Raw genomic sequence first — 8,771 nt, 5'->3', positions numbered from 1 at the left:
CACACACACACACACACACACACACACACACACACACACACAGACACAGACACACACACACACACCATGCTACAAGCTCAGAGAGAAACAAACCAACCACTGCTGCTCCTACAATGTAACGATTGGATACAGATTCAGTGCTTTCAGTGGCCATAAAATACCTCCATTTTCATTAACCCTGAACTGAACCTGGAGAACAAGGAAGGGGGAAGTCTGATGTGACAGCTGGGTCGACAGGGAGATTTACAGTTGTGCCTTCGAGATGTTTTATAGTTTAAAGTTTCCCCCAGACATTGTGGCATTCATAACACATAATTGCTACAGCAGTGATTAGTTTTCCTGTGTAGGAGTCCACACAAGCGCATACAGATGCAGACATTAGAGAAATACATGAACACTTATATAACCTGAGTTCATCTTCTCTCCTCTTCGAATGACACTCAGTTTAGCTGTTCCATTAAACACAAGTGGGCCAGCAAAATCCACTAATTTATTCATAACCAAGCATCGCTGAGGCATAGTTAGAAACCTGCTCTGAGCCATATTTTCCCAAACTACAGTTTGTGCGTAAAGAGAGGAAGTCTTAAAAAACGCCACAAACAGTTTTTAATTGTAGATCTGTGGCATTAAATAGAAAGCATCGAAATCCATTTAACATTTATCGTGACAGTCCTAAAGACAACCTGTGCTTCGAACACAGGCTGGTCCAAGCAACTTGAAGAAGTTGGCACGGTTCAACTGTCTGTCCCTAACCATGTCGCTCCGTGGCTGATTCTGTGGTATTGCAAATGCTGGGACCAAATAATGTTTTCTGATTTCTAAAACATATTTATTTTTTTCATGATCAAAAGTTTGAAGCCCACATCACACTTGAGAATAGATTTGGGACCAATCAGATGGTTCACTGGAGGCACTGCGTGATAAAAATCTAAAGTGCCTAAAAAGATTGCACACTGCTTAACATTTTGAACATACTTCATATTTCACCATTTACAGGGCAGGGGGAAATGGTTCAGTGCTGAAGCATGAAGTTATTACCCCCACTCTGTTCTAATCATATTAACTATCTGACTGTATGAATGTAAGAAAGTATTAATAAGAGTATGAATGAGGATCCATAGGCATTCCCATTTTTCAGTTTAACTAGATTATCATCATCTCCTTCAGCTCCATGAAATTGCCCAAGCTGCACAGACTCTGATACACATTTGTCTACAGACACTTTTGTGGCCTTAAGTGAGCAGTAGATGAGAAGGGAGCTATTACTCTTCCCAGCACAATCCCACAAAGTCCTATTGTCTGCGCTCGCCCTTTTTTTTCCCGCCTTCCTATTAACTCTTTTCTCCCTTCCCCCTTTCCTTATATAATTTCCCTGTTCTGCACCATGCTGTCCCTTCTCACATCACCCATCCTTCCATCTTCACCCACTCTCCCAAATTAATCTGGTTAATGGATCAAGCCCTTGTGCAACTGAGCAGAACAAGATTCACTAAAATGCTCGGATGTGCACCACCCAGAAAAGAAGCACAACGAAGTGCAGTAGCCAAGCTATCACTGTAGAATAAGGGTGCATGAATTATCCTACATTCATACATGATTTTATGCATGGAAAAAGTATTCATTAATTCATGTAGGAATTTATAAACAACCATCTCATATAGTATTTAATGTACATGTACATACATTAATTATGCAACAACTAAGGTATTTCAGTCATCATGATTTATGAGTTATTAATCATGTTCACATCTTCTTTATTCTCCACCCTACAGTTCACAGGACCACCAAAAAAGTGGCGCTAAAATGAGTGAATGTGTAATCAGATGAATTAAAGTAGGTAATCGTGACTGACCGATTAGGTCTAATTACTTCATGACATGATTAAAATATCTTCGTTTTCACATTAAGGCGTGAATAAGAATAATTAATGCATGTACAGTCATGATAGTTTATGGTGTTTTACATGAATTCATTTGTGCTTTTTACGCATTAAGCCATGAAGGAATTCCTAATTTATGTACATTTCCCATAAAGTGTTGCCCGCGCTTGCATACATGAAGGAAACACTTTAAAAAATAACTTGCATAATACAGCACAGGTGAATATAGTGCACACTTCAGTTCCACACGCAAGCAGCTGTTTGAAAATTTGCAACCATTTACCAAAAAAGAAAAGAAAAACGAAAATCTGATTTATGTGTCCTTTGTGTGAACCGTGTAACCCCGTCATAGCACTTCCTTAATTAGCAACTAGATCAGAGTGAGTGGCAGGGTGGGGCATTATGGGATTGACTAGTCAGGGGATTGAGGCTTCCCCCCCTCTATTAATCATCTGCTGCTGCTTGTATCAGGGGAAGATGCTGAGGAGACTGGAGCAGTAAAGCTCACATCTTTTTTACTCTCTTGAAAATGCACCCCGTTATCCCTGATGCATATGTGGTGGCCATCTTCTCTTCAGCCCTGCTGTAGTAGATTATTATTATTATATTATATTATTAAAAAGCCTCCAAAGCATCATTATTAGTTAGGGTTTTCAGTATATTTAAAACTCTGCCACTTGCCTACTTTTGGAAAAAGTATAAAATATTAGTGACAATACGCCTGTCTGTAATTTTTGTCATTACTTCTAGTCTTATATATCCTGTCAAATTATTTCAAAATGCCTTGATCCTTACAGAAAGCATGTAAGGGTGAGATCACATCAATCACTGTATTATCAGTCTCAGTATGATCTCTGTCTAATGAGCCTGGCAACAGCTGCTCACACATGCTTTTCTGAATAATAGATGTGATGGGCCAGTGCGCCCACCGCTCGTCATCTTGTAGTTGGAGAGAAAAAAGAAAAATCCTAATAACTATTCAATACACACTTTGTGATGAATCCATGTCATTGTCAGTGTTTTCAGTAGTGTTGGGATTTCACCTGCAAAATTAGTAGACCATGTGTCAACACATTTGTTGGAGACATGGCGCACGATGTAAGGATGAGCTCATTACATTTTGGTGCCAGTCTGGACAATGTAAAGTACTAAAATAAGGCACCCCCAAACAAAATGCCCACTTAATCCTGCGTTTATGTCTTTATTTAACCCAGTTGTTGTTGTTTGTTTTTTGGGGTTTTTTGCCTGTCCCATTTGGTTCTTTAGCCGTCAGAATTGTTGTCTGAAGACCAACAAGGATACCCAATGGATTTACTTTGCCAAATGGATCATCACGGCCTTGCCATATTGGTCCATTTGATCAACCTTTGTTGTTATTATTTATTTTATTTTATTTTCAGTTGTTACAGACGGGACAGACATGAGTGAGGGATAGGAAATGGAGAAAGAAAGATGAAGGAAAAGAAAAACAGAAGGGAAGAGGGACAGTGAGAAAGGGCACTTAAAAAGAGAAAGAAGAGGGGAAAAAATCTCCTGGATCATCTGTTGAGAGAAGAAGAATAGAAAACAAGCAAAAAAACAGCGCAACATACTAAACACAACACCATCACGTTAATTTAGCTAAGTGTAAACAGCAGTAAATACTAAATATTGAATGTTGTTGTGTAGCAAGCAGGACCGACAGCGCACAATGTGCTTGGAAATAGCAGCCAAGAAAGGTGTAGTTTATGTCTATGAACAGTGAACACCCGTGTGCATACCTGTGTGGATCAGCACACTTGTATTCAAATGGTTTCCCCATGTAATGGTCTGCTAGAGGATGTAGAGAGCCATAGCCCTGTCCCCCAGGGCATGAAGCAGGCATGGAGGAGATCCAGGCTCCAGGCATCCAGAGGCCCCAGAGTGTGAGAGCCCAAGGAGGACCACCGGAGGGGCATCCGTGCCCCCCTCCTGGAAAGAGCTGAGGATCCCCAGACGAGGCGTCACCCAGTAGCCACCGAGCAGAAGCCAGAGGGGGCTGCAGCCAGCTGTGCCAGAGTGAATCGAGCCGCAGGCCCAGAGGTCTTTGCCCCGGAAGAGGCCTGACCGAGCAACAGGCACCAGGCCCCGCCAAGTAGTCACCGGGAGTGAGCTGGTACATACCTGAGCGCCCAGCCCCGGACACCAAGAACCACCAACGCACCGACCCCTGAGGGCATCAGTTGTTGTTGTTGTTGTGGTTTGTTTGAGTTTTTATTGAATCTTCTAATAAAAAATATGTATTAATTTGCAAGTATGAGCTTTTATCTGTATCACATTTGCACATCATGTATTTTTTTTTTTTTTTCTTAAAAATGTGTCATTTAATTTATTTTGGTTTTTCATTGGGAACGTCTTAAAAACGGTCTGAACATGATAAACAAGGTTAAAACATATATATTGTCAATCCTCATGTACATACACTGAAAAAAAAAGTTCTTTCAATTTACTTGATTTTATTGTGTACATCGGTCCCACATAATATGAATAAGTATGACTGACTTAATTTTCCACTTTCCCTCAAGTAATTAATGCTTGTCAGATCAAAGTATTTTATTTACATCAGATTACTTTAAAAAAATCATGTTTGATGTACTAATATTAATCTATTATCATAATATAAATGTATTGCATAATGTCAATATATTTTAATGTTTAACACCAACTTATTTTTATTTGCCAGTGGTACGCAATGATATTATGTAATGTAAACACATTGCAATTATGTTCCTGCAACACAAATTATGGCTTTAAATCCTACTTAATTTTTTCAATTGAAATATTAACTGATTATTATTGACAAAAAAGGCAAAGACTGTGAGTGCTACTGAACAATTCACCTTTATTAAACTGTAACAGCAGTGAAAGCAGCAATTCTGCCATGAACAAGTCCAAAATCGCATCCATATAAACTTGTTAACACATTTTTAAAGATAGCCTGCAGAAATAACTAAAAGAAAAAGTTAGTTTGAGAATATATTTGCAAATATTTCACAAAAAACTGACCTCAGCAGCAAATAAAAGAAAGTGCTTATAGATGATCCCGTCATCTCTTACATATAACATTTGTATTAATTACACAATTGAAAATGTAAACTAAATTAAGGCTACCTGAAAAAAAGCAACACGCTTTTATGAATAAACAGATTTACCCAAATATAACTTGTGTGTTATTTGACAACAGTTTCAGCTTCTGTACATGTATTTACCTGTATAAGATTTCAACTAAGTTGAGCCTTAAATGACATTGTTACATAACTAATACCAAACACCTACATGAATTTTAATCTTCATTTTAAACATGTAAGCAGGACATTAAGGTTGACTTAGAACATATTGCTAAAAATCGTCAGTAGAAATTTCTTACAACATGATACCAAAAGGAAAAATTATCCTGCATTGCAGTCACACGAGGGGAAAGCAATAAAAACATAAGCAGTATAACGTTACTGAACACAAAATGAAAAACTGCAAAGAATTGCAGAAGTGCAGTCTTTGACTTTTCAATGAAACAGATGGTTTTTGAAAGCAAGAACTTTAGAGAGTTTAGCTCCATCCAGTTCCATGAAAACCTTCTGGAAAACGTCAAAGTTGTAGCGAAGGTCAGCAGGGTAGGCAAGGTTTAATGCATACATTAGTCCAAATAGCATTATCACAGCAAATGCTACATTATCCAAAGTCTTCGCCACCCTGATGCTTGCAAGGACAACTCTTGTTCATCTGCTGAAGCTTGCTCTTTAAGAAGATAAATTCAAACAGTGGTGTCTTCAACAGTCTCACTGATGGCACGTTCTTCCATGCCCTGTAAAAAAGAAGCCATGTTAGTCATTTCCAAGTAAGTAATATGACACACTGTGGAAAGTCCAAAAAGAAAAAGAAAAAAAAAAAAAGACAAGTACATACCACATACTCCTGGATAAGCATGCCAGGGTCTTCACCCATGTAGATACACACTCCCTTGACACACTCAGCATCAACATCTTCACACTGAAATGAAATGTATGTAATTAGCATCTTCATTCAGCTCTTGTCCTTCATTTAAGTTTTAATAGTGTACTTTACATGAATGTTTTTAAAGTAAAGGCACACAAATTAATAATAGGTTTACTGGCAATTAATAATAAGTTGACAAAGTGAAGGTTAAAAAAACAAGCAGATGTAAAAATACAAAATGAGAGAATTTATCATGGGAAAACATTTGAAATCTTCCACAATTGTAAAATTTCATCCAAAGAGGATCATGTTAAGTGAATGTTGAGGCTTTATCACTTACATTATCCATTTATGCCACAATTCTTTTCAGTATTAGTCCAAGCTCTCCTCTTCTGTTGACCAACTTCACCAGGTTGTCCAAGTGGAGATCCAGCTGAGCCAGGAACTTTGTTTGAGGGGGGATAGTGGCAATTCTCTTAAACTCAGCGTTGATCTGAAAACATGAGCACAGAGAAATGAGCTTCAAAGGTTTAATACCTGGAAGAAGGCCTCAATCACTCATGCTGAAGAAATGGGCTGTCAAATAACAACTGTGCCTTAACCATTTTAGGCTAATAACACAAGAACACCGTGTATGAGGCAAACCTTACCTCATGGAAATCAAATAGAGCAGGCCACCTTGCCATGAAAGCCTCCACCATTGGTGCATCACGAACAACTTCATGTCTTCTGTATGAAAAAGTCTTTTCCATCTTGAGTTTCACCAACTCTGTTACTCTTTTTTATATCCATGTGGTGGGCTTTGACATGTCAATAGCTTTAAGAGTCCCCTTGTCTGCTACTTCTGAAACTGAGGTAAGGTTAAGAAACTCATTCCCAAACAAGGAATCCATAAACTGAAGTCTGAAACTGCCCTGAAGACAACACTGTCTCTTGACTTCAACGATGAGATCCTCAGTTGATTCAGGCGCTCCATTAGAGAGTGAGCCTTCGACAGGTTCCGTCAGCCAAAACAGTCTTTAGGACCATAGGACTCCCCATAGGACTCTGTAGGAAAAAAAGAATTAAATATCAGACATTCAGAAAGAATCATTTCAGTTTAGTTTTCATAAAGCTATCCATACCCAATACTCAAAGTTATAAAGATCAGACATAAAAAAGAAGAATTTATCTAATGAAATACATGCGACTGAACCTATTACACTTATATGAACACCTTTTATTTCTATATGCCTTTTTAAAGTCACAATGTGGACTGATCCAATCTCATAGTCAACCAATGGATTAGTATCAAGGAGTTCACAGAGCGAAGCGAGAGTGAATATTCTTGTGGATACTAGGCGGAGCTCAAAAGCTCTGTCGTGCTCTCTGTACCAGCCACCAAGCTCTCTGACAATGTAGAATATGCTGTGGTACAATGCAGATATGGTTTTTCAGTATTCTGGCAATCCACCTGCTGCCCTTTGGGCCAGTACCATTCCATTTCTATAAGTTATGCCCTTTAATGTCACACACTGTGCAAGGTTGACCTCTAGAATGTCAGGGAATATGTACCTAATGACTTAAGCTATCTCCTCTTTAAGCAAATCCACTAGAAAGGCCGATACACCTGAGCCCTCTAATTCAGACTTGCCAAGAGATGGGGAGTTTAGATGGTAAGCTATCATCATCTGATGTTTTGACTTCTGTAATCATAAAGGTAAAAATTCCACCATCACAAAAAACATTAATTTTAATTGAAGAAAGGTATTCCAGTCCAGAAGAGCATCAATGGTTTCTTTAAAGTACCAATCTTTCCCTCATTTATACATAATGTTTTGAGAAGCAGCTCACATATGTTCTACACAAACTAGAAAAAAAGAGGGGGGGAAAGGGTCCTAATATATTTTGGGCCGATGTTGGAAAATTCACAATACATCACTTAATAAGACATAGTCTGTTGAACAAACTTATCTCCTTGTAGATATCTGCTGTATTATTTGGGCATGACCGATAGAATAGTCAAGTAAGTGACACTTCACCTAAAACTAGGGATGGGTATCGAAAACCGGTTCTTGTTGAGAACCGGTTCCCACTGTTTCAATTCCTTGGAATCGTTTGCCATTTTTGCAAACGATTCCCTTATCGATTCCAGTCGCCCCGAATGACGTCACCACGTTGCGGAGCGTCATTTACCTGGCAGGAAACACGGCGCCTAAGCGGCTCAAACGCTCAAAAGTTTGATTATATTTTATGAGAACCGATGACAACAGGGCAACTTGCAAAGTAGATATTTCATTTAAGGGAGGAAACACTACGAATATGCAAAAGCATTTGCTCACAAAACACGCGATGACACGCGTTTTTAATTCCGCTCCGGACTCGTGACTCTCAACCCAGCAGCAGCGCTAACGTTTGCACGTCCTCTCCCGTTAATGCGGCAGGTAAATAATCAACTAACAGTGCATATTATGTTAGCGCAATCTGCCTTATTACAAGACCTGCCATTACTGTACATGTAGGTGACCATGATGAGAGAGACAGACAGAGTCTGGCTGGCGCTCGCTGGCAGTTCTCGCTGCAGTCTACCGGTAGCGTCTCCTTTCAGGCCAGGATAGACTAATGTCACCGAGCAGTGTCTAAGTTTGTGGTCAAAGGCTTGCACCCATTTGCCACAGCAGATGCCCCCGATTTTTGGTAAGTGAATGTGTTTAATTGTAGGCAGGGACATTACTGGATATTCTTGTGTAATTGCCACAGAACAATTTATGTTATACTTTGTTATTGCTACAGAAGAATGTTGCAGCTTTAAGGCAGGGATGACTCCTGGAGTTGCTTTCTCACTGCATATGCTTTATTTCACAATCAGATCGATTCGATAACAAAAACATACAGCAGCTCCTCTCCTACTCCTAGCCCTTCGCTGCGGTGGAAAAAAGAACGACTTCAATCCCCTTCAAGG

The 8,771-nt window shown here is 39.2% G+C and overlaps 1 long non-coding RNA gene across 1 annotated transcript; it reads right to left on the bottom strand.

The window, feature by feature from the left end:
* Positions 1–5,601: 5,601 nt before the first annotated feature.
* Positions 5,602–7,090, bottom strand: LOC113025910 (uncharacterized). The gene is made up of 4 exons (XR_003272843.1): positions 6,481–7,090; positions 6,171–6,323; positions 5,801–5,884; positions 5,602–5,699 (listed from the first exon to the last, which is right to left on the bottom strand). It is a non-coding gene; the product is annotated as an uncharacterized LOC113025910 (long non-coding RNA).
* Between the last annotated feature and the right edge of the window lie 1,681 nt (positions 7,091–8,771).

This window comes from Astatotilapia calliptera, chromosome 7 (assembly GCF_900246225.1).
Source record: "Astatotilapia calliptera chromosome 7, fAstCal1.2, whole genome shotgun sequence".
In the NCBI taxonomy this organism is placed as follows: Eukaryota; Metazoa; Chordata; class Actinopteri; order Cichliformes; family Cichlidae; genus Astatotilapia; species Astatotilapia calliptera.
Note: the sequence above shows the minus strand (reverse complement) of the source record. Positions and strands in the feature narration are given on the sequence as shown.